The following is a 26709-nucleotide window of genomic DNA, read 5'->3' on the forward strand; positions in this document are numbered from 1 at the left end:
GACCGAAAGACATTCAGAAAAGAGCAGACAAAAGAGAAGTGATAGTGAACAAGTGCTAGAAATACAAGACAGAAACAAGATTTGGGAAAAATTTGGGATAGATGGAATCTATCATTTGATAAATAGTGAGTATTTATTGGGTACCAGCATTGTTCTAGACTTTGGGGATTTGACAAGGAATATCTGAATTCTCTAAAAGGAATTTACCTTTAAGTGTGTGTGTGTGTGTGTATCTTGGGTATGGAGGTTGTTACATAATACAAATAAATGAGCAACATAATTTCAGACAGATGAGTTTATGAAGACAAACAAGGTGGCAGTATGATACACTTGGGTGTGTATGTGTGTGTGCTGTGTATTACTGGGTTGTCAGAAGTGACCAGAAGATAACATTTGAGCTGCTCCTGAGTATTAAGGAGTCAGCCTTGGAAAAATCTGGTTGTCAGAGCATTCCAAGACTAAGAAAAATAGTCCTAAAGGATATTAAACAGAGTATTGGAGACTGTGACTTTGACCAGGTGGAAATGAGCTTTGTGAATTGGAAACAAATGAAGGCTGCTGGGGTTAGACTATATGGTGACATTCAGAGTCACTGGGGAGAGATGAAGTGGGGGAGGCAAGCAAGGACCCTATTACACAAGCCTCATAGGCCCTTCTTAGGGGGTTATAGGGAGTTGAGGGCCATGGTAGTAAGTTGGATTTTATTGAAAGTGTAGTGAGAAGCTTTCAGAGCGCATTGGGTAGGAGAGTTACTTGATCTGTTTTATACTCTCTGAAAAAGAGATTGATGGTGGGTGGAATGTAACAGTATAGAAACCCCAATTGAAGGCAGTAATCTAGAGAAAAGAAAAGTAGTGTAAAGATTAGGAATCTACTTTGGAGGTGGAGCTGACAGGGCTTGCAGATGAGCTGTTGCTTTGGCAATCTCTTTCTTAAAGTATATTCTCTCCACATATTCTTTTCCATGAGTTGACAGCTACGTGGTGGTAGGTAAGGTTGATAAAGCTTAAATCTCACTTCCAGCCCACATCTAACTATTAAATTTAGGAATGAAGGAATCACACAGAAGCATGAGTAAAGCTGATTTTTTTTTTAACAGTTGCTTAATTAATCATGAAGCAAGAAGAATTGGAAGAACCCCCAGCATACAGACACACAGACACAGACAGACAGACACACACACACACGCACAGCATCTTAATTCTACTTTCTTAGTTATACCATTGCTTCATATTTTGGGAACTCAGCTAGTATTTTAATCTTTCATCCTTCTTTCTCTGGCCCGCTTCTTTATGAGGACTCATTTTACTTAATTCACAGATAGATCACCTTCTGACTTTTTCTCAAATCATTTTTCAGAAATTTTGTCCATCTCTCTATCGCACTCAGACCCAGTCAAAAGAGTACTAAGATACTTACATTCTCAAATGCTCTTGAGTTCCTAGCTTATATTAGTTTTTTTTTTTTTTTTTTTAAAGTGGGCAAGAAGATTTCCTTTTTTTCCCGGTAGTTCTTGGCCAGCTTACTCCTATATCTGTCTTTTAATTTAGTACAGAACATGGTAAATAAATTGATAAAAATTTCTACTTTTGAACTCAATTATATTTGAAGTATTTGGGGTTTCTAGTATAGCTTTCAGTTTTTAAGAAATTTAGCATATATTTTTCATCCATTATCATGAATGAATGTTAAGTTGTAAGAAAAAATAAATCATTGTGAAGGCAGAAGAACTGGTTCTCGGCATGGCAAGCATATGTATTCTTTTTCATCTCATTTATCTAAAATTATAGCAGCATAACTCTCTTATCTCTGTCTATCTCCACTAAGGTCTTATAAAGTAACTGCTTCATTCTACTCTGATTTAATGTTGTGTGGTTATCTGAAATCAGATCACTTTGGTGTATGGGCTCTTTATTTAAATATGCTGAGCCCAGGAATTTGTAGTGTTCAGGTCACACTTTACGTGTTCACATTGCACTAAAAAATTGTAGAGGTTGTGATGTGTGATGTAACTTTGTTTTCTAACCATATGATTCTACACACTGATGTATGTAGGGTTGGGATGGAGAAGGATTTAAACTGATTTCTTTTTCTCTTCTTTGCCATTCAGGCAATGGGAGGCAAGGGAAAAAGAAATTCAAAATTGGGAGCATGCAGAGGGAGGTTGAGGAGGAAGGAAAAAACAGATGTGTCTTTTGGAAGTCAATAATGGAACGTTTTTGCTACGTTCAGTCTGAAGCACTGCTAAAGGCTAAAAAATAATGGAGTGGGTAGCCTGTCCCTTCTCCAGGGGATCTTCCCAACTCGGGAATCAAACCACGGTCTCCTGCATTGCAGGCAGATTCTTTATCAACTGAGCTATCAGGGAAGCCCTTGCTAAAGGCCAGGTATCACCTGTTTTTGGAGGTGACTTAAGATGATGACAGCCACCTTACCAATTTAATATTAGGAAGGTTTTCCTCTTCTCCCTTAAGTAGTTCAATTATTGTAAGACCCAAAATAGTTCTGAACTGTAAATTAAACCTAAGTACCCTTTACCTCTCTTAATTAATTTTCCCCCCAATTTCATGCTTGTTTTTCTTTCCCTTTAAGAAGACATCAGCTATCTCCACCTCCTCCGCTTCCCCATCTGTCCTTTTCCTCTTGGCTGAAAGAAAGATTTTTTAAAACTTTATATTTATTTTAATTAATGGATTTGAATCGCAAGTAGTGAAACAGTTGATGTTCATCTCCAAGAGGCAGTGAAAGGGAAAATCATCCTCTTTAACTTGGCAGAAAAGAAGTTAAACTGGATGTTCATTGCTAATGCCTACCTGAAAAATGACTGTGAAAGGGGCAGAGGAGCGCTCCAGAGTTGTGTGTTCTTGTAGGGAACAAATGCTATAGCCCAGAATCAAGGGGAGTGAGGATGGAAAAACTCTTCTAATGAAGTTGTGCTTTCCTGGGAAATGACTTTCTGAATTAGTCATTATTGCTTAATGACTTATGATCCATTGATTTAGGATCACATACTACAGGGAAAAAATATCCAGATGCAATTCAGCTGCTTGGATTAGCTCTGATTAATAAAATCTATCATAAGTTTATCATCTTTTCAGTTGGGCAAGGTAAACAATGAGTTTTTTTAAAAAATGTACTCCCTCGAGTGTTAACCTGAGAATACCTCCTGGGACATTTGACTGACTTTATATAGGGACACTATCTATATGTGTTGCTTTGGAGGAGTAAAATGCTACTAATCAAAGCCTTTTGAAAATAAGCAAACAAACCAAAAATCTTATCCAATTAGATGGACAGCATTTAGAAAAAGCCTGAGAAATGACAGCATTATTTGAAAATGGAAAGCAGGAATCAAGGAAGAAAGAAAATAGACTCGCAGAATACCAGTTCTCCTTCTGGTTCTAGCAACCCAGTGGGTGACTGTGGGTAAGTCATTCCACTTCTTGGAACCTTAGTTCCCTTATTTATAAAATGAATAATTTAGATGATTTACTACCTTTCTTCCAGCTTAAAAAAAACCTATAAATTGAAAATATTATATGAAATTAAATAATATAATTTCATCCTGTGAAATACTGCAGAACATTGCAAAAGACACATTTAAAAATGTATTTTTAAAAACAACACGTGAAGAGAACCTTCAGTAACTTGTATATAGCGATATCTGATTTCTCCTTTGTGTCTCTGTTGTCTTTCTAAAGGAGATTATCTTGAAATTTCCTGAGTATAAATTATTGAATAAAATGAGCATGAGCTCTTGTTTAACACTATTGTTATTGTTAAGCTTCAAGAATTTTTTAAGGAAAACTTTTTTTTCATTCTAAGCATAAATTATGCAACAAGAGTGCCATGTGTTGCTATTGGGAAAAGCAAAACAGGCCTTGAGTTAACTACTCATTTCAACAGGACCTGCTGAGGTAATTGACAACTAACATCATAGCTCTAGAAATTCCTGTGAGGCAGCAGAGCTTTAGTTTAATTAGGTAATTAGCCCTGGTCAGCCTATAATGAATGCACAAGCAATTAGCAATGAATTTGGGCTGCTAAAACCTATTTTTCTTTTTGTGTTCTTTTGCTTTCATTAACAACTCTAGCTACTGAACAATTTATATCTTCACACTAACAATCAACGTTATCATCAAACTTTTTGCAAGCCATAAAGCAGTGAGACCTGAGGTTGGTTGTACAACATTAAATGATTATGTTAAGTAATGCCATTTATTTGCCTACCCATACTGCTGTTATATTATGTTAAACAAATAGAACTTTTAAAAGAAGTGCACACTCCTTGATTTTGATGATTGCTTTATTTGTCAAACCCAAGCAACTAGTAAGAGATGTACCTCAATTTGGAGTTCTTTCTCAGTGACTTTCAGCAAACTGGAATAAAAGGAAACAGTTCCCTAAATCTACCAAAAGCAAGACCCTCAAAAAACAATTTTTTTTTTCTTTTGTGGCTTGAAGAGTCTTATGTTTGGAAGGGCTTGAGATAGAATTCAGTAAATGAAAGCCCTCGCTTGGCTATCTTTTCCTGTTTGGGGACAGTTTTTAGTCTCATGGATGACAGAAGGAATCATTATGGTTTTCCTCACATTCCTCCACTGTAAGTCTTTCCAATCCAAAATGGCAGAAAGGAAAAGGAGGAGAGGGGAGTGACAAAGGGAGGAGAGGAAGCTTCATCATTGACGTTTTGGATTGACTAATTCTTTGTGGGAGAGCAAAGTTACCAAAAAGGTGGAGGTCATGTTCCTAAGACTTAATGTTACTAAGTGTTAATGTCAAGAAGGCATTTGTGTTGTTCTGGTTCTGGACATGTGAACTGAAATATTACAGTATATTTCGATCAGAAATGGGTTTTGAAAAATGAACATTTTAAGTTTATATGGGAAGATTGTATATCTACAAAGAGATTTAATTTGCCCTATCAGTAATTAGACTGATCCCATTAGAATTTACAGAGTCTGTAATATACAAAGTGTTCTTACAAAGATGCTGTTCTGCTTGTTAATAATCTAGTAATATTTGGAGGAAATAAACCCAATGTTAGGAAATTAGCTAGCCAGGAAATTAGTTAGGAAATTAGCTAGTTTAGGAATTAATTGAAGGAATATATTGCTTACTATTTAAGCAGAATTAGGAATGTATAAACAGAATTTTTCTTCTGATTGGAATATGAACATTGGCTTATAATTTCTTATCTTGAGGCATCCCATCTGGCTGGTCTTAGAAATATTTTTTTCCCCAGCAATAACTAGCAATTAAAGTTTCAGAAATGCCAATTTTAATCAAAACTCTCATTTCCAAAATAGAAAAACTTTTCGTGAACTATATAAAGCCTCTTCATTTTATTCAATTGACTGTTTTGAAAAAGTAATTTAAATAATTCAGAGCTAGAATTAAGATGTTCCAGAAATGCTTAGAAAAATAGTGCAAATCCTTCCAATTATAGTCATTTTTACTCTTACCATGGGCACAGTAATTTCACTGGTATTAATGTTTTTATCATTCATGTATCAACTTTAACAGTTAGCTCATGTGAAAGCGGGGTTTCTGTTTCTGCATCATTGATGTTTTGGATTGATAATTCTTTGTGGGGGCTGTTCTGTGCATTGTAGAATGCTTAGCAATATCCATGGCCTCTACCTTCTAGATAACAGTAGCACCAGTTGCCCTCTACCTCACCCCACTGTGATAGCCATAAATATTTTCAACTGCCACCTACCTCACCTCACTGTGATAACCATGTTTTGTTGAGGGGCAGAATTGCCCTCGGTTGATAATAATATAGAATAAGACTGTGACAGTTTCTTTCTTTAAAAGTATTCCAATGTTGAAAAAATTAAGTGTGTTGAATTTGGATGTCTAGATAATCTTTTGTCAGTGAAATCTTAATAGAGATAGAAAAATGAATCAGACCCCTGCTGACCTGCAGTTTGGAGTGGTTTGAGGGACACTGAAAGAACACTGTGCTTGCAAATGCCATTTGAGTTTCCCTAATGACAGAGGATGAGATGGCTGGATGGCATCACCGACTCGATGCACATGAGTTTGAGTAAACTCCGGGAGTTGGTGATGGACCTGGCGTGCTGTGATTCATGGGGTTGCAAAGACTCGGACATGACTGAGCGACTGAACTGAATTGAACTGAATGGTTTGCTAGGGCTTCCCTTGTGGCTCAGCTGGTAAAGAGTCTGCCTGTAGTGCCGGAGACCTGGGTTGGATCCCTGGGTTGGGAAGATCCCCTGGAGAAGGGAAAGGCTACCCACTCCAGTATTCTGGCCTAGAGAATTCCACCGACTATATAGTCCATGTGGTTGCAAAGAGTCGGACACGACTGGGCAACTTTCATTTTCGATGGCTTGCTATAGGATTGGAAGTTTGCATTTTTAGAAATTTATTCTTTCCATCAAGATGCAAATATTCAGAAGAGGAGAATCCCTTTACACTAAAACCGAAAGTTTAGTTTTCAGCTAAATACTAGCATGTTATTAAATGTATACCTACTTTTTAAATTTACGGCAAGATCTTTCAGGAAGAGGACCCAGAAGAACACTACCTTGGGATTTGAGAGTTGGTGGGTGAATGGGAAGCAAACACCATGTGTGGGAAAAGGAGTGATTAAAGGGAGATGGAAAGCACTAAAAAAAGATCCTCTAGACCACATTTTTAGTGGGTCAGGCTGAGTTGCTCTTGCCATGTTTCAGTGTTTGTTTTTTTCCTACTACTGCCTGTATCTTTAGATTCCATTCTTTTTTTTAGAAGCAGGGACTAGTAGTTGGTTGCTTTGTTTTGTTTTTAATTTTAGTGTGCATTCTTTGCCACTCTGTGTTGATAATCCCAAGTTGATTTTTAATTTTTAAAAAGTAATGAGTAAATCTAAAAGTCTAAAGAAGCACTGATTAGATTACCTGACATTTGAACCTGTCATCCACACTGATGGAAGAAGTATGAATGATGTCTAGCTTGGTTTTCCCCCATTGTTCTTGGGCATTGTTGCCAATCAGTGACTGGCAGTTTCAGGCCTACAAGAGGGCTGCCTGGACCATCTGGCGTCACTCAGTGGGTACCACAGGTGATGGCCCTGTTTGTGGAACTCAACGTCTCATAAGTAGTTGTTCAGGCTAACCCTAACTTTCTAGGAACTTCCCTGGTGGTCCAATGGCTAAGACTCATATGTTGTAACTAAGAGTTTGAATGACACAACTAAAGATCCCACGTGCTGCAACGAAGATCAAAGATCCTGACTGTTGCAACTAAGATCTGGCACAGCCAAATAAATAAATATTTTTTAAAACTTTCTAAAGATTAAACTAATGCTTCATTAAAAGGAACTTTCTAAAATGTAAGAGAGATGGAGTTCGGATGGCTAACATGCTGAGGCCTGTTCCAGGATATTTTCGTAAGTGCATTAGTAACTTCCACACTGAGCTTCCGTGTAGCTAGAGGATTTCAGTTATTCAGGGTGGATTTTTGTCTGTTTTTTTTTATATGAAGTTACTATATCATGGCACTCAGACAAAGACTAAACCTTTAAGTATAGGTTCTGTTTATTTTTCTTTTATTCATCCAGTGTCATCTGCCTGATTTCTTCCTAAAGTGAGGGAGCCAAAATATATCACAGATCACAGCTAAATTTAGACAACAGGTATCTCCTTTGCAGGGACTTTCAAAGAGCCTGATTTATTTGTGACCATTTCACTGCTCACTATGTAAAGTTATGGACGCCTTGACTAGTTACTGATCTTTTGCCTTCTAGTGGTTAACCCAACCTGTTTTCAAAAGTCCACTTGAATTTGAAAGTAAAATCAAATATTTTTTCTTGTTTGTTTCACCAGTACTTGGTTATTAGTTTAACATTCTACATTGACCTCACTTGTTTGTTTGTTTTTTCTTTTTAGGTTCTTTGCCTCAAGCTGGACCAAATGGTTCCTCTTTTTTAGTTTTGACTTAAGCATATTATGTAAGCAGTTGTCTTAATATTATACCTGATTGACAAATTTCGTTCTTAACCCTTTCAGCATAATTTTTCCAATTTAGTATTATGTTTTTCCCTTTATTCTCTCAACTCAGATTTTCCCACAAACTTTCACATAGTGTTTTATTATTGATAATAGTAATAATAGTACACTAATATTGATGTATTCACCTTTTCATACTTTTCTTTAGCCTTTTTTCTTCTTAAAAATATAGAAACCTATGAAGATGATCCCAGTCCTGCTTTCAAATATTGAGTTTCCTTGTTCCCCTTAAGGTTGTAATTGTTTTAACAGTATCAGACAAATATATGCATTTACAATTCCATTTGTACAATTTACATTTGTAAATGTAAATTGCATTTACAATTAGATAGTCATTATTTCACAGAGTGATAATCACAGATAAGGTAAAAACATTGAATAGAAGTTTAGATTGTTTCAAAGAAATAGTAAGCAGGAAAAAAACTTTAAAGAGTTTGAATTCACATTACCTTTACTTACCTTACCTTTTATTCCTTATTGTTAGCTACCCAGCCCTTATTTATTCAGCCCTATTTATTACAGACATTGGTAAGTAACTACCAATTTTTTTAAAAAAAGGTGAATAGAAATCAGAGACTGAATATGAAAGCTGCTGATCTAAACTAAGTAAACCCATCTTGGCCATGTCCAGGACAGTCAGAATCATGCTATACTGTTTTTAGGTTATATTTGTCTGAACATACACAGTATGTATTATAGAAATTATCTGGTGGTGTCAACAGAACAATCATGAAATACCGTAAACCAGAACAAGTGGTCTCTTAACTATCTTGAAACTCCATAAATTTTGCAGCAATTCTCTAAATATATTACTGATAGAAAGTATTTTACTTAATAAATTATTGACCAAAAAATTTCCTATGAACATATTAGAAGGCAACACTAGGGAATATATTTGTTTTAAAATTTTCCAAAAATGAACCTGCACAATTTAGTTCCTTGAAAAACTCCTGCTTTGGGCTATGGATCTTACTGGGATTGAAGAATATCGTCACCAAACTTATAAGAGGTAAAATGACAGACATCCTCTGAGCTCACATGCAGACTGTGCAGATAAAAGATGGTGCTCATCATTGTGGGCAGGGATGGGAGAGGGAATTCATTTACTGGATTATACATTTCTTGAGGATAAAATCTGTATCTAATTAACATGTTTCTAGCAGAACCCAGAATAACGCCATGAACATCTTAACATGTATTAGTGTCTGAGGGGCTTATTCCTTTTGCACCCTTTCAAGCAAGCACATTCTAGAAAATAATCATAGAAGAGATAGACAGTAATCGGGAAATGTTCCGGGAAAGTGAGGACAGCACTGCAGGGGAAGGAAAATCTGGTGCAGAGATACTGATTTAATGTATAATTTGTCCAGGTGATGGAAGAATGGATTCTGAATGGCTTTCCCTTTTTGTCTATTAAAAAAGGGGTCAAGGGAAGATAAGGGGTTTCCCTGATGGCTCAGCAGGTAGAAAATCTGCCTGCAATGCAGGAGATATGGGAGACGTGGGTTAGGTCCCTGGGCTGGAAAGATCCCCTGGAGATGGAAAATGGCAACCCGCTCTAGTATTCTTGCCTGAAAAATCCCTTGGACAGAGGAGCCTGGCAGGCTACAGTCCGTGGGGTTGCAAAGTGTCAGACACTATTGACTGATTTGGGGGTAAGATAAACAGTCTGATGGCACTGTCATTGCCCTCCTCTCCTTTCTTTGGTAACGGGTTTGCGTGGGGAAGCAATCTGACCTTGGCTATAGACACTGACTAAGAAGAGAGCACTCTTGCCCCATGTGAGTTACTGCCTAGGGGATGAGCTTTACCTGAGGCCTGGAAAAGGCCTTAGGAGGAGACTGCACTGCCTCATATCTTCTGCTGGTCCTTTGGATTACAGAGAAGCTAGGAGCTTTCCTGGGCCCCTCTTCTGATTAATCAGGTGATCTGGGAAGGCTGCTCTGCAATGGCCAGCAGTGGATGCTGGGGGAAAAGAGCCCAGACATGACAACTTTGATTTCCTGAGAGGTTTTAACTAGAGGGAAATATCTACTTAGTCCTTATTCTACCTTTCAAAGAGAGTTAGGTGAAGTGCCAAAAAGGATCACTATGGAAATGAGCACATTAATCACTGTGGAGACCTCAGAAACTCTGAGGTTTCAGTTATCACACATCTTCAGAGCTGGGTGTGGTTTGGGAAGATAGCACCCTGGGACTGCGTTTGGTGCAAGAAAGCAGTTTGGGGGAAAGCTGCCTAACAATTCTCCTTCAGTGTCCTGCAGATGAACTTGGTTGTGCTGCCACTGTGGTCTGTACCCTCCCACCTTTTTTCACCTTCCTTCTGCGCCGTGCCGTTACACACACCCAGAGCTGCTCACTGTATCTCACTTTCGGCTCAGTATTTGGCACATTTCTTCTGGAAACGCTCTTGTTTTGGTTTTGGTACCACAATTCTCTCCTGACCTTGAGTCTCTGCTCTTTCTGGATCCCCTTCATACCTCCTCTCCTCTGCTTAGCCCTTGGTGCTGCTGCTAAGTCGCTTCAGTCGTGTCCGACTCTGTGCGACCCCATAGACGGCAGCCATCAGGCTCCCCTGTCCCTGGGATTCTCCAGGCAAGAACACTGGAGTGCGTTGCCATTTCCTTCTCCAATGCATGAAAGTGAAAAGTGAAAGTGAAGTCGCTAGTCATGTCCGGCCCTCAGCGACCCCATGGACTGCAGCCTACCAGGCTCCTCTGTCCAAGGGATTTTCCAGGCAAGAGTACTGGAGTGGGGTGCCATTGCTTAGCCCTTAAATGGTGCTGTTTGGTTCAGAGATCCTTTCTTGCCCTCTCCTGGGACAATGTTAGTCGTTCTTTACTTCTTTCTGTTTAACCTTACGTACTTAATCTGTTCTCTGATCACATTTCAGTTCAGTTCAGTTCAGTTCGGTCGCTCAGTCGTGTCTGATTCTTTGCGACCCCATGAATCGCAGCATGCCAGGCCTCCCTGTCCATCACCAACTCCTGGAGTACACTCAGACTCACGTCCATCAAGTCAGTGATGCCATCCAGCCATCTTATCCTCTGTCGTCCCCTTCTCCTCCTGCCCCCAATCCCTCCCAGCATCAGAGTCTTTTCCAATGAGTCAACTCTTCGCCTGAGGTGGCCAAAGTACTGGAGTTTCAGCTTTAGCATCATTCCTTCCAAAGAACACCCAGGGCTGATCTCCTTCAGAATGGACTGGTTGGATCTCCTTGCAGTCCAAGGGACTCTCAAGAGTCTTCTCCAACACCACAGTTTAAAAGCATCATTTCTTCGGCACTCAGCTTTCTTCACAGTCCAACTCTCACATCCATACATGACCACTGGAAAAACCATAGCCCTGACTAGACGGACCTTTGTTGGCAAAGTAATGTCTCTGCTTTTGAATATGCTATCTAGGTTGGTCATAACTTTCCTTCCAAGGAGTAAGCGTCTTTTAATTTCATGGCTGCAGTCACCATCTGCAGTGATTTTGGAGCCCCCAAAAATAAAGTCTGATACTGTTTCCACTGTTTCCCCATCTATTTCCCATGAAGTGATGGGACCAGATGCCATGATCTTCGTTTTCTGAATGTTGAGCTTTAAGCCAACATTTTCACTCTCCTCTTACACCTTCATCAAGAGGCTTTTTAGTTCCTCTTCGCTTTCTGCCATAAGGGTGGTGTCATCTGCATATCTGAGGTTATTGATATTTCTCCCAGCAATCTTGATTCCAGCTTGTGCTTCTTCCAGCCCAGCGTTTCTCATGATGTACTCTGCATATAAGTTTAATAAGCAGGGTGACAATATACAGCCTTGACGTACTCCTTTTCCTATTTGGAACCAGTCTGTTGTTCCATGTCCAGTTCTAACTGTTGCTTCCTGACCTGAATATAGGTTTCTCAAGAGGCAGGTCAGTGTTCCCTAAATTGCACGGAACCCCCTGATTTTTGATCTATTAGAATATAATTTGCTCAGTCATTCATCCAGCTTTTATTAAATAACTGTTTTGTGAAAGGATTGTACTAAACTCTGTGGATAGAAAGTAGGGGGCATATAATCTCTAATGAGATTATAATCTGCCTTGAAACAGAACACACAGAGGCTAGAAAGAGAACAGAAACAGTTTATGGGGGTTTGTATAGCATTGTTACATATTTGTAAAGACAAATAGAAGCTCACAAAATACATGGAAGTCAACCCTAGGCAAGATGTGTTAGAAAAAGCTTTTCTGATGCTATGTAACTTGACCTCCACAAAAGAACTGGGAAAACTTGATAGAAAAGAGAGAGCAGAGGACTCCAGTGGAAAAATGTGATGCAAAGACTCAGCCCCTGTTCTTGCACTTGTGCTTCTACAGAAGAGTTACACAGTTTTTTTTTGGTTTGTTTTTGTTTTTCTGTTTTGGCCTTGTGTGCATTATGTAGCCCATAGAGGCAGTGAGTCTGGCTTACTTAATGGAATTCTCGCCAACCTCCTGGTAATCCTGCCTGAACTTTCCCACCAGAGCGTCTCTTTTATGGCCTCTCCCCTGATACAGTCAACAGTGTGTGTTCTCTCCCACGCACACATTTGTTCTGCTCGGGAAAGCCCACAGCTACACACTGCAGCTGAAAGCCAAGGACAGGCTGCAAATCCCTAGCTGACACATTTTATTTAATGTGCAAAACGGACTTTAGGTAATAGTACAATTTTGTTGTTGTTGTTGTTGTTCTAAAGCTAACACAAAGAGAATTTAATTCCCAAATGAATTAATGAAAATAAATTTTCCATGTAGCCATTGTCCCATAAGGCAGTCTATCATGAAGAATGTAGGAAACCTGTTAGATGCAACTATTTGTATCTAGGCCCTTTGGCATCTGGCTTCTAGTTATTTGATTTACAAAGTACACTTCATATTGCAGTGTTTATTTTTGTCTGAGAAGAAAAATTTTTTTGGTATTTCTTACTGGTTGGAGAATTTTCACATTTTAGCAGGTGACTGTTTTTATCATGTTAAAATTGCTTTCATATAGCAAGAAATGCTGTTGGTGGAGATAATAGATTTATATAGCACTGGTCTTCTTCGTACTTCTGGATATAGGATTTGGGACTGTGCTTAGATTTTAGCGAGCATGAGGGGAGAGGTTAAAGAGGAATCATTTCAGTCAGTGAAAGTGGTGAAAGAAATGCTGAGGGTGTGAAGAAAAGTACCTCATAGATTTTTAAAAGTTACTGCTTTTACTCTTACCAAGTTGCTTTTGAAATAAAGAGGCAGTCCTTGTGTATAGCAGCTCCTGGGGGTCAGAAGAAAGATGAAGTAATGGTGTATTTGTCAGAAACAGTAAGTAGTAGAGAATTCTATTTTATGATTGTGATTCATAGTCTGATAGTTCATACTCCCTAATAATAGCTTGTACTTAGAGAAATTTTATTCTTTAAATTGCTTAGATAATCTCAGTGATAACAGGCTTTCTCATTTACATGCTTCATTTACCTGGTATCAGTATTATTGGGGAATGGAGTTCTACAAGAAAATTTGTTAGAAAATCCATTAAAAGCAAAAAAATCTGTTCTGAGTTACTGGAAACTCAAAACTTTCCACCACGACTTGGTCATTTATTCATTCACTAAATGTGTATTAAACACCCTCTCCATGACTCTGGGAGTTGGTGATGGACAAGGAAGCCTGGCATGCTGCCATCCATGGGGTTGCAGAGTCAGACACAACTGAGTGACTGAAGTAACTGACTGACTGAAACACCCTCTCCATGCATTAGGTACATGTCTGTGGGTAAGTTATATACTAATGATGTAATAATGGCAGCAGGATTGCTGTTTGCATGGAACTTACTCTAAAACAGGGGAGTAAACAATAGAAAGGAAACAAAAGAACAAGATAACTTCAAAATGCCCCAAGTACTAGGATAAAAATAGCATAGTGAATGTAACTGGGTGACTACTTTAGTCTGGAAACAGAAATCTGCTTGGTGAATGTAGCATTTGAGCTGGACCTAAAAGACAAGAAGGATCCAGATCCAGTTAACGTGAACGTGAAGTCACTCAGTCATGTCCGACTCTTTGTGACTCTGTGGTCTGTAGCCATGTACCAGGCTCCTCAGCCCATAGGATTTTCAAGGCAAGAATACTAGAATGGGTTGCCATTTCCTTCTCCAGGTAGGATCTGGGTAAACATTCCAGGCAGAGGTTCTAAAGCAGGAATAAACTTGGCAGCTTGAATAAACTAGTTTTGGGGCATGCGAACTTTTAGTGTATTTTAAAGATAATTTTTATTAATAATTCATACCTCCTATCCCTTAAATCCTCTCTTTTCCTGGTTTTATTCTCTTTTCTATTAACTATCTCAGTAGATCATCCTCAGAGAACTCTCCATCCCTTTTGTGATGGTATAGCCTAGGAAGGACCAAAGCAGACAGGCAAATTTATCAACTTATACACACTTGGCAAATAGGGGTTGGGCAGCAAAGAGGAGGCTGTGGGCTCAAAAGAGTGTTGACTTCTATGGACCCTACTTCTTTCTCCTTGCCTGGATTTAAAAGTTTAGCACCCAGATGTGGATCCAGATGCTTAGGATTAACATCTTCCAGCTCCTCTCTCCTCCGTCTCCACATGCCAAGGTGAATTTGTTCTGATTCTTCATTCTAAGTTGTTAACAGTTAAGATGAGTAGACCCATGCAAACTGCTTGTTTCATTATATCATACACTTCAGTTCAGTTCAGTTCGGTCGCTCAGTCACGTCCGACTCTTTGCGACCCCATGAATTGCAGCACGCCAGGCCTCCCTGTCCATCACCGACTCCCGGAGTTCACCCAGACTCACGTCCATCGAGTCAGTGATGCCATCCAGCCATCTCATCCTTGTCGTCCCCTTCTCCTCCTGCCCCCAATCCCTCCCGGCATCAGAGTCTTTTCCAATGAGTCAACTCTTCACCTGAGGTGGCCAAAGTACTGGAGTTTCAGCTTTAGCATCATTCCTTCCAAAGAACACCCAGGGCTGATCTCCTTCAGAATGGACTGGTTGGATCTCCTTGCAGTCCAAGGGACTCTCAAGAGTCTTCTCCAACACCACAGTTCAAAAGCATCAGTTCTTCGGTGCTCAGCCTTCTTCACAGTCAAACTCTCACATCCATACATGACCACAGGAAAAACCATAGCCCTGACTAGACGGACCTTTGTTGGCAAAGTAATGTCTCTGCTTTTGAATATGCTATCTAGGTTGGTCATAACTTTCCTTCCAAGGAGTAAGCGTCTTTTAATTTCATGGCTGCAGTCACCATCTGCAGTGATTTTGGTAGATATAACTTGACTAGAAAGAGACTCTCTCCTAGATTTTTCTTCTCCTCTGGTCTATTAAAGAGGGCTGTTACTATGAAAACATTTTAATAGAACCTGGATGACTTGAGAAGTATCACATTTTAATCCATAGAAAGTAAGCAAACTTTTCCCCCAAAATTCACTGGCATTTTCCATTGATTGTTAGTGGATGAAAGTTATTCAGAACTTTGTCCAAGGTCTTTGTTATGTGGTAAACATTTAGGCATTGCCCATTACTAAGATTTCTTCAATATATTAGAAAAGCAACCCCAGGTTTTCCACTTAGTTCAGATGCTAATGTGCAGTCCAGTTGTACTGCTCGTACCCTTGGACCTGACTCTCTTGATGGTGCTGCTAGAATATTGGACAGTTGATAAAAGAACGAATCAGTCAAGGAGGTGTGTATGAGTGAGTCAATGAAGATAAATGATCTTTTATTGTGAAAATAGTATCTAGTCACTATTTCACAACGTAAAATCCCCCTCTCTTCCATACCAACTAGTCAAGCTTCTCCTACATTTAATATTCAACATAAAATAGTTCAGATCTTTGGGGGCCTTGGGACTTCCCCAGTGCCACAGGTTGTGATGTGTCTTTTCACACATCTAGGCTGGGGAAACCCCACACTGGGCAAAGAGCCAATTTTAGACCTTGCAGCTTATTAAAAGATTCAGAATCTAAGGAGCCACACAGAGACAATTATAGAAAGGAGACATATAGGGAAATAATGCCTAAAGTTGGCACTCTGACCAAGTTAACAATTATCTTAATATTTTAGAAAGAAAATGGACTTACAGATTAAGAGAACAAACTTACGTTTACCAGGGGGAAGATTGGGGGAGAGGGATAGTTAGGGAGTTTGGGATTGATATTATACACTGCTATATTTAAAATAGATAACCATCAAGGACCTGCTATATGGCAGAGGGAACTCTGCTCAACATTATGTAACAACCTAAGTGGGAAAAGAATTTGAAAAAGAATAATTACATGTATAACTGAAAAAAAAGAAAAACAAGACATCTTAGAGGCAGGGGTATCAGTGAATGAGGCAGTGTGAAAATTGGTGAAAGATGTTAGTTCACATATGTGGAAGGGAATTGTATGAATACTAGTTTTGGGGAGACTATAAAGTCATTTACCTTAAATAACCCGAGGAGATGGTATATGATCTGTGAGATAAAATCAGTCTCAAAATTTATGGTTGTACCACTTGGGAACAAAACCCAACTCTAATTGTGGAAGGGGCTCTTGGAAATCAGCTGGGTTTCCTCTGGCTCCAGCTGTAGAAATGTTTCTCAGGGGCTCCCTGAGAAGCTGTTGGTTTCCCTGATGGCCACTTGACTTCCATCTAGCTCTTGTGGTGCTGGAGTGCCCATTGTTGGTGGTATGTGCATGAGACCATCATCCATTGGCTGGAAGATGAAGTTGGTAAGAAAATTCTTCATGTCAAGATGAAACTGTATTCCTCTAATCTGCAGCCAGGATTCTTCCTTTGACATAGAACATGTTTTCTCTCCTTTTCTCATGATCCATTCCAAAAATATTTGAGGAGTGTGACTTCTGTGTTTTCTCTTCTGCATGCTAAGCCTCTCAGATAATTCAGCTCTTATGTTTGTCTCACTGTTCAAGTCACTGTCAGTCTTTTTCTGGACTAACTTAGTTTGTGGGGGTCCTTCATGAAACCGTAGGCTGGAAATAGAACCTAATCTTCTGGATAGGGTCACTCATTCTAGGTTAAGACTGTTTGCCTTTTCATGGTGCATAATGTGACCTGTCTTAGTGAATGTTCCATATGAGCTTGAGAAGAATGTGTATTTTGCTGTTATTGGATGAAGTAGTCTGTATATATCTGTTACATCCAGGTAATTGATAGTGTTCTTGAATTCAATTATGGTTTTCTGCCTGTTGGATCTGTCCATTTCTGATAGGGGATGGTTGAAGTTTCCAATAGTGATAGTGGGTTTTTCTGTTCTTCTTGCTCAATTCTTGGTTCTTATAGTTTAACACTGCATTGTTAGGTACATACGTGATAAAGATTGTTACGTCTTCTTGGAGAATTGATCCCTTTATCATATGCAACGCTCTTGTTAATCTCTGTTTACTTTCCTGGCTTTGAAGTCTGCTCTGCCTGAAGTTAATGTAGCTGAGAAAGTAAAAGTCACTCAGTCATGTCTGATTCTTTGCGACCCTGTGGACTATATAGTCCATGGGATTCTCCAGGCCAGAATAGTGGAGTGGGTAGCCTTTCCCTTCTCCAGGGGATCTTCCCAACGCAGGCATTGAACCCAGGTCTCCTGCATTGCAGGTGGATTCTTTACCAGCTAAGCCAGAAGGGAAGCTCTTTTTCATTAGTGCAGTCTTTTTAGTGCTTTCTTTTCATTAGTGTTAACCTGGTGTATTTTTCTCCATCCGTTTACTTTTATTTATTTATTTTTAATTCTATTTTATTATTTAATTTTACAATATTGTATTGGTTTTTGCCAAATATCAATATGAATCCATCCGCTTACTTTTAATCTGTATGCATCTTTACGTTTAAGGTGGGTTTCTTTTTAACAACATTTAGTTGGTCTTGTTTTTGAACTATTCTAACAATCTCTGTCTTCTAATTGGTGATTTAGACCATTGACATTCAATGTGATTATCGGTATAATAGGATTAATATCTACATATTTGTTACTGTTTATTTATTGCCCTTGTTCTTTGTTCCTATTTTTATTTTTCATTTTTTTTTTTTTTTGCCTTGTGTGGTTTTAATTAAGTATTTTTATATGATTCCATTTTATCTCGTTTCTTAGCCTATCAGTGATACTTTTTTTTTTAATGATTGCCCTAGAGTTTGCAGTATACATTTACAGCTAATCCAAGTCCACTTTCAAATAACACTATAATACTTCATGGGTTGTATGAATACCTTATAATAAAATAATCCTGTTTTCTCCCTTTCTTCCCTCATATTATTGCTGTCATTCATTTCACTTATATATAAGCATGTGTGTGCGTACATGCTAAGTCACTTTCTGACATACATACTTTCATTCTTTCTGAAGAATATCATTTAACATTTCTTACAAGGCAGGTGTATGGCAACAAATTCTCCCCAGTTTCTGTTTGTCTGAGAAAGTCTTTGTTTTTTCTTTCATTTTTGAGGAATAATTTCTTAGGATACTGGATTCTAGGTTGGCTGTATTATTCTCTCAACACTTTAAATATTTCACTCCACTCTTTGCATGGTTTCTAAGGAGAAGTTGATTGTTCCTCTGTAGGTAAGGTGTCTTTTCCCTCTGGCTTCTTTCAGGATTTTTTTCTTTATCTTTGATTTTCTGTAGTTTGAAAATGATATGCCTATGTGCAGTTTTTGTTTGTTTTTTTGATATTTATCCTTCTTGGTGTCCCCTGAGCTTCCTGAATCTGTGGTTTGCTGTCTGACACTAATTTGAGAAGAGTCTGTCATTGTTTAAAATATTATTTTCTTTTTCTTTCTTTTACTTATGGTATTCTCATCACATGTATGTTATACCTTCTCAGTTGTTTCACAGTCCTTGCACGTGTGCTAAGTCGCTTTAGTCATGTCTGACTCTGTGCGACCCTATGGACTATAACCTGCCAGGCTCCTCTGTCCATGGGATTCTCCAGGCAAGAATACTGGAGTGGGTTGCCATTTCCCACTCCAGGGGATCTTCCTGGCCCAGGGATCAAACTCATGTCTCTTATATCTCCTGCACTGGCAGGTGGGTTCTTTACAACCGGCACCATATGGGAAGTCCCACAGTCCTTGGATATACTGTTTGTTTTCAGTATTTGTTCTTTTTGCTTTTGAGAGATTTCTATTAAGATATCCTCGAGCTCAGATTTTAGAAGTGTATGGAAAATTATGTTATAAAGAAATAAGCAAAGTGATTTGCCCCAGCTAGTTGGGAGTCTGGCCTAAGACCTTCTTATGCTAAGTCCTGCTAAGGCTCTGTAAGCATATGAAACTTGGAACAAAAATTTGCCATGTATTTTTCCCCTTGCCAAGGTAGAAGTTTGTTTAGGGCACTTTTAAGGTACTGCCCTCATATAAGAAGGAGTAAGTGAAAGGGCATTTTAAAGGGAACCCTGCAATGGGATTCAGAGAAGCCAATCTCACCATCAGGAGAGAAACATTAGCTGTTGGAGTCCTGGGTAATAAGAATGATAACATGGAAGAAGCAAAGGGGAGATGGGGATGATAGTTAAAGAATATGTAATTTCTTTTTGAGATGGTGAAAATATTCTAAGATCAACTTTGGCGATTATTGGATGTACCTGTGAATATACTAAAAATCATTGACTTACACACTAAATGCATTGAATGGGTCAACTATACAGTTATGAATAGTGTATCAATAAAGCTTCTTTTAAAACTTAGAAAAAGGAATAATACATGATCTTCTTTGGCAAGATTTTATATAACTAACACGCAGCTGTGCCTGACAACTTCTAGAAAAAGTATATGTATGTCAGTTGATATTTTAGACATTTAACCATTTAAAATCTTTGCTATAAAAAGATTTTTATGAGAATTTATGGTGAACCATAGTAAATAAACCAGGACTAAATACTGTTTTTCCAATTTATATACATTTGTATCTGGATGTACTTTTGTATCTTTTTAAAATCTCTCCATATAATTTAAGTAGGAGACATATGTTAGTTTATAAGAATAGAAGCCCAATACACACTGAGGAAACCAGAATTGAAAGAGACACGTGTACCCCAAGTGTTCATCACAGCACTGTTTATAATAGCCAGGACATGGAAGCAACCTAGATGTCCATCAGCAGACGAATGGATAAGAAAGCTGTGGTACATATACACAATGGAGTGTTACTCAGCCATTAAAAAGAATACATTTGAGTCAGTTCTAATGAAGTGGATGAAACTGGAGCCTATCATACAGAGTGAGGTAAGCCAGGAAGAAAAACACCAGTATTCAGTTCAGTTCAGTCGCTCAGTCGTGTCTGACTCTTTGCAACCCCATGAATCGCAGCACACCAGGCCTCCTTGTCCATCACCAACTCCCGGAGTTCACTCAGACTCACGTCCATCGAGTCAGTGATGCCATCCAGCCATCTCATCCTCTGTCATCCCCTTCTCCTCCTGCCCCCAATCCCTCCCGGCATCAGAGTCTTTTCCAATGAGTCAACTCTTCGCATGAGGTGGCCAAAGTACTGGAGTTTCAGCTTTAGCATTATTCCTTTCAAAGAAATCCCAGGGCTGATCTCCTTCAGAATGGACTGGTTGGATCTCCTTGCAGTCCAAGGGACTCTCAAGAGTCTTCTCCAACACCACAGTTCAAAAGCATTGATTCTTCAGCACTCAGTTTTCTTCACAGTCCAACTCTCACATCCATACATGACCATTGGAAAAACCATAGCCTTGACTAGACGAACCTTTGTTGGCAAAGTAATGTCTCTGCTTTTGAATATGCTATCTAGGTTGGTCATAACTTTCCTTCCAAGGAGTAAGCGTCTTTTAATTTCATGGCTGCAGTCACCATCTGCAGTGATTTTGGAGCCCCCCAAAAATAAAGTCTGACACTGTTTCCACTGTTTCCCCATCTATTTCCCATGAAGTGATGGGACCAGATGCCATGATCCTTAGTTTTCTGAATGTTGAGTTTTAAGCCAACATTTTCACTCCCCTCTTTCACCTTCATCAAGAGGCTTTTTAGTTCCTCTTCACTTTCTGCCATAAGGGTGGTGTCATCTGCATATCTGAGGTTATTGATATTTCTCCCGGCAATCTTGATTCCAGCCTGTGCTTCTTCCAGCCCAGCGTTTCTCATGATGTACTCTGCATATAAGTTAAATAGGCAGGGTGACAATATACAGCCTTGACGTACTCCTTTTCCTATTTGGAACCAGTCTGTTGTTCCATGTCCAGTTCTAACTGTTGCTTCCTGACCTACATACAGATTTCTCAAGAGGAAGGTCAGGTGGTTTGGTATTCCCATCTCTTGAAGAATTGTCCACAGTTTATTGTGATCCACATAGTCAAAGGCTTTGGCATAGTCAATAAAGCAGAAATAGATGTTTTTCTGGAACTCTCTTGCTTTTTCCATGATCCAGCGGATGTTGGCAATTTGATCTCTGGTTCCTCTGCCTTTTCTAAATCTGGATTGAACACCTGGAAGTTCACGGTTCACATATTGCTGAATCCTGGCTTGGAGAATTTTGAGCATTACTTTACTAGCGTGTGAGATGAATGCAATTGTGCAGTAGTTTGAGCATTCTTTGGCATTGCTTTTCTTTGGGATTGGAATGAAGACTGACCTTTTCCAGTCTTGTGGCCACTGCTGAGTTTTCCGAATTTGCTGGCATATTGAGTGCAGCACTTTCACAGCATCATCTTTCAGGATTTGAAATAGCTCAACTGGAATTCCATCACCTCCATTAGCTTTGTTTGTAGTGATGCTTTCTAAGGCGCACTTGACTTCACATTCCAGGATGTCTGGCTCTAGGTGAGTGATCACACCCTCGTGATTATCTGGGTTGTGAAGATCTTTTTTGTACAGTTCTTCTGTGTATTCTTGTCACCTCTTCTTAATATCTTCTGCTTCTGTTAGGTCCATACCATTTCTGTCCTTTATCGAGCCCATCTTTGCATGAAATCTTCCCTTGGTATCTCTGATTTTCTTGAAGAGATCTCTAGTCTTTCCCATCCTGTTGTTTTCTTCTATTTCTATGCATTGATCGCTGAGGAAGGCTTTCTTATCTCTTCTTGCTATTCTTTGGAACTCTGCATTCAGATGCTTATATCTTTCCTTTTCTCCTTTGCTTTTCGCTTCTCTTCTTTTCACAGCTATTTGTAAGGCCTTCCCAGACAGCCATTTTGCTTTTTTGCATTTCTTTTCCATGGGGATGGCCTTAATCCCTGTCTCCTGTACAATGTCACGAACCTCAGTCCATAGTTCATCAGGCATTCTATCAGATCTAGTCCCTTAAATCTATTTTTCACTTCCACTGTATAATCATAAGGGATTTGATTTAGGTCACCTGAATGGTCTAGTGGTTTTTCCTACTTTCTTCAATTTAAGTCTGAATTTGGCAATAAGGAGTTCATGATCTGAGCCACAGTCAGCTCCTGGTCTTGTTTTTGTTGACTGCATAGAGCTTCTCCATCTTTGGCTGCAAAGAATATAATCAGTCTGATTTTGGTGTTGACCATCTGGTGATGTTCATGTGTAGAGTCTTCTCTTGTGTTGTTGGAAGAGGGTGTTTGCTATGACCAGTGCATTTTCTTGGCAAAACTCTATTAGTCTTTGCCCTGCTTCATTCCATATTCCAAGGCCAAATTTTCCTGTTACTCCAGGTGTTTCTTGACTTCCTACTTTTGCATTCCAGTCCCCTATAATGAAAAGGACATCTTTTTTGGGTGTTAGTTCTAAAAGGTCTTGTAGGTCTTCATAGAACCATTCAACTTCAGCTTCTTCAGCATTACTGGTTGGGGCATAGACTTGGATTGCTGTGATATTGAATGGTTTGCCTTGGAAACGAACAGAGATCATTCTGTCATTTTTGAGATTGCATCCAAGTACTGCATTTCTGACTCTTTTGTTGACCATGATGGCTACTCCATTTCTTCTGAGGGATTCCTGCCCACAGTAGTAGATATAATGGTCATCTGAGTTAAATTCACCCACTCCAGTCCATTTGAATTCGCTGATTCCTAGAATGTCAATGTTCACTCTTGCCATCTCTTATTTGACCACTTCCAATTTGCCTTGATTCATGGACCTGACATTCCAGGTTCCTATGCAATACTGCTCTTTACAGCATCAGACCTTGCTTCTATCACCAGTCACATCCACAGCTGGGTATTGTTTTTGCTTTGGCTCCATCCCTTCATTCTTTCTGGAGTTATTTCTCCACTGATCTCCAGTAGCATATTGGGCACCTACTGACCTGGGGAGTTCCTCTTTCAGTATCCTATCATTTTGCCTTTTCATACTGTCATGGGGTTCTCAAGGCAAGAATACTGAAGTGGTTTGCCATTCCCTTCTCCAGTATACTAACGTATATATATATTGGAATTTAGAAAGGTGGTAATGATAACCCTGTATGCGAGACAGCAAAAGAGACACAGATGTATAGAACAGTCTTTTGGACTCTGGGAGAGGGCGAGGGTGGGATGCTTTGGGAGAATGGCATTGAAACATGTATAATATCATATGTGAAACGAATCGCCAGTCCAGGTTTGATGCATGATACAGGATGCTTGAGGATGGTGCACTGGAATGACCCAGAGGGATGGTATGGGGAGGGACATGGGAGAGGGGTTCAGGATGGGGAACACGTGTACACCCGTGGCAGATTCATGTTGATGTATGGCAAAACCAATATAATATTGTAAAGTAATTAGCCTCCAATTAAAATAAATAAATTTATATTAAAAAAAAAGTGACTAAAAAAAAAAATAGAAGCCCAAAATTATATTCAGCTTTTTTTTTTAAATAGACAAAGCTCTTTTACTTTTCTGTCAAACTGTTTCATGATTTCTGTAGCTCTTCTTTAAGCTTCTCATGCCCTTTTTCCTGTGACTTTAGTAGCAGTATATGGGACTCCTGTTATAATTAATGAGGCACTTCACTGTAGATGGGTTGTGGGTGGCTGAGGGGAAATAGAGAATCTTTAAGTGGTGAACCTGAACAGCCTCACAGCCTTTTTTCACCATGACTGAGGTTGGATTTTCTGACCACATGGACTTCATATGTCTAGTTCTACTAAGGCGGCATGGAGTATGATGATAAATCAGCTTGACCTCATCAAAGAGTCGTACAGTATCCTACTGATAACTGGAAACTGATAAAAGCTTGATGCTGCTGCTGGTGAAATAAGCTTATTAATGAAAATTTAGAACCTAGTGTATATGCTAATAGGAATAGCATCATGTCATTGAGGATGCCTTGGCTTCAAAGGAAATAAACAGTAAGTCTTTTAAATAAAGAAGTATTATCTCACATAATAAAAACCCTAGAGGTAGGACAGTTTCTGGATTGGTTAATTCAGTGGCTCAACAATGACATCAGGACCCCAGTTTCTGTTTTACTGTTCTCAACATGTTGGTCTTTTCCTAGGTTTATCTTCTTATTGTTGCAAAATGGCTGCTGATGCTCTAGGTATCATATCCTCAATTCACTGAGATGAAAAAAAAGATGGTTTCACAATTAGTCTCTTTCAAAAGAGGAAAACTTTTCCTAGAAGATCATTAGCGGATGTCCCCTCACAATTCATTAGACAGAATGAGTTATGTTGCATGCTCATTCCTAAATAAATTACTGATTTGAGAAATGAAATTATTATAATTGGAATAGTTTAGATAGGTAGATAAATATGAAATGAAACAGAAGTATTTTCACTGAACATGTGGCCCCATGGAGGGTGATAAAGATCAGGGTTCAATTAGCAAAGAAGAACTGGTGCAAATATTTGTAGGGTGGACAGCCAACACTATCTGTTACAAGTACTTTATGCTTGATCAGCACACCTCCTATCTCATTTCATAAGATAGTTTTATGGCACTTAAAGAAGAAAGGTAATTTGTTTTATACCAAATTATCATTGGAAACAAAATGGACATACTCTACATAAAAATAGAAGTCATATTTCTGCTTTTATGTAACAGCAGAAAAAAATCTGAAGTTTTTCATTAAGATAAAAACAAGGGAACACGAAGACACTATTCATTGAGAACTCAGCTGTCATTTTCAGTCTCTTTACTCTTTCTTGCTGATGAAACTTGATTTCTTTTGGCAGTACTGTACTGAAGGTTGGGGCTGAATCATGATTATCCAAGCTTATGATAGTAGTTTCATTACTAGATACACGCATTTCCAGCTTTCCTTGCTGTTAGTGGTAGCCAAATGATACAATTATGGTCAATAAGTAGAAATCCTCTGGGGATGAGGCTTCTGGGAAAGTTTTCATTTTCTTGTTTAAAGGGACAAGTGTTAGAAGAGAGTTTACTGGGACCTTCCCTTTCCTCTTCTTCCTACCGTGAATATTAGTGCGATGTCAGCTGGTGCTACAGCAGCTCTCTTAGCAACGTGGATAGCAGTCATGGGGAAAAAACATTCACATTTGCAAATGGTAGAAGAGAAAGGTGAAGAGATCCTGAGTCACAAGAGCAAGACCTGAAGTACCTATTTTCAAATTTCTGGTCATATGAGATGACTTAATGGCCTCGTTATTTAAATGACTCTAGTTGGGTATTCCATTACTTAATACATACCTACTTAATACATTCTAACTGGTACATGAGCAATGAACAATATCTCATGTAGATACTACAGCTCTCCTGTCACCTGTCTTCCCCCAGCATTTATGCTTTGACTCTGGGTTCAGAGAACCTGAATAACTCGCCCATAGCTATATAGCCCTTCAACGCCATCTCACTCAGATTACTCCATTCTTATACACCTTCAACACTTTTGATTCTCTACTTATTTTTATACCTCTTTATGTTTTCTTTCCCAACTATATTTGAATCCTCTCCTGGACAAAGGCTGAGTCTCTTGCTATTTTAGTGTGCATTCCTGTATCCAGCATAGAGAGGGTTCTCAATGGGGAAGTTAATGACTACTATGGCTTCTCTACTTTATCTCAGCCAGCAGGGAGGGAAGTAAGTAAATGACTTATTTTAAGAAGATACAAACTTAATACCTTCTCTAAAGTGGAAAACAGAAGATAGGGAATATCCTATGGAGATTTCTTTTACTAATCATCACAATTGGATGTTATTTGAATTTTGGTTGCGTATCAATATTTCCTTTCTTTATGAACAATTTAGATATCTGATGTGTTGGTATCCTTTAATGATTAGTTTGAAACAAAGCAGTTTTAGGGAAGCACCCCAGTGTATTTGAGTTTTATCTGGCAAATGTGGAATAAGGGAACTTTGTAGCTTAAGGAGGATCTCCAGTGGACATTGTGTTTTTGAGGGCGGTTGGATTGCTACAGCTAAAAAATTCCCTTGCATGAGTTTGTCAGTTTCAGGGGATTTTGGTCATGATTCAGTGAAGTGGAACTTTCAGTTAAAATGAGAATCTCACGGTCCTTTTGCGTCTTTGCTCACAGTCAGGGTAGCACCTTGGGCGTGTTAATGTCCATCACCAGTCTTACCCATGTCGCAGCTTAGGGCACATGCTCTCACTGGGTTGTTCTCCTCATCCAAAGCCTCTGCTGCTGTTTCTTTCTCTATGAGCACAAGTGCCTTTTGTGGCCACAAGATGTAACTCCAATACAGTGCTTTATGCTGATGACTGTGGGTTTTCCTTAAGGTAACTGTGGGTGGCCCCTCCATTTATTTTCTTGCTTCCTTTTTGTTTCTGTAAATTCTGCCCTCCACTTTCCCCTGAAGCACATGCT

At 39.0% G+C, this 26709-nt stretch overlaps 1 long non-coding RNA gene across 1 annotated transcript in view; it reads left to right on the plus strand.

The window, feature by feature from the left end:
• LOC138986118 (uncharacterized) overlaps window positions 1-26709 on the plus strand; it is a 157072-nt gene continuing 130363 nt past the window's right edge. The window contains exon 1 of the long non-coding RNA XR_011463012.1: window positions 1-125. This is a non-coding gene — a long non-coding RNA (uncharacterized lncRNA). The remainder of the gene's footprint in view (window positions 126-26709) is intronic.

The sequence above is a fragment of the Bos mutus genome, chromosome 28 (assembly GCF_027580195.1).
Source record: "Bos mutus isolate GX-2022 chromosome 28, NWIPB_WYAK_1.1, whole genome shotgun sequence".
In the NCBI taxonomy this organism is placed as follows: domain Eukaryota; kingdom Metazoa; phylum Chordata; class Mammalia; order Artiodactyla; family Bovidae; genus Bos; species Bos mutus.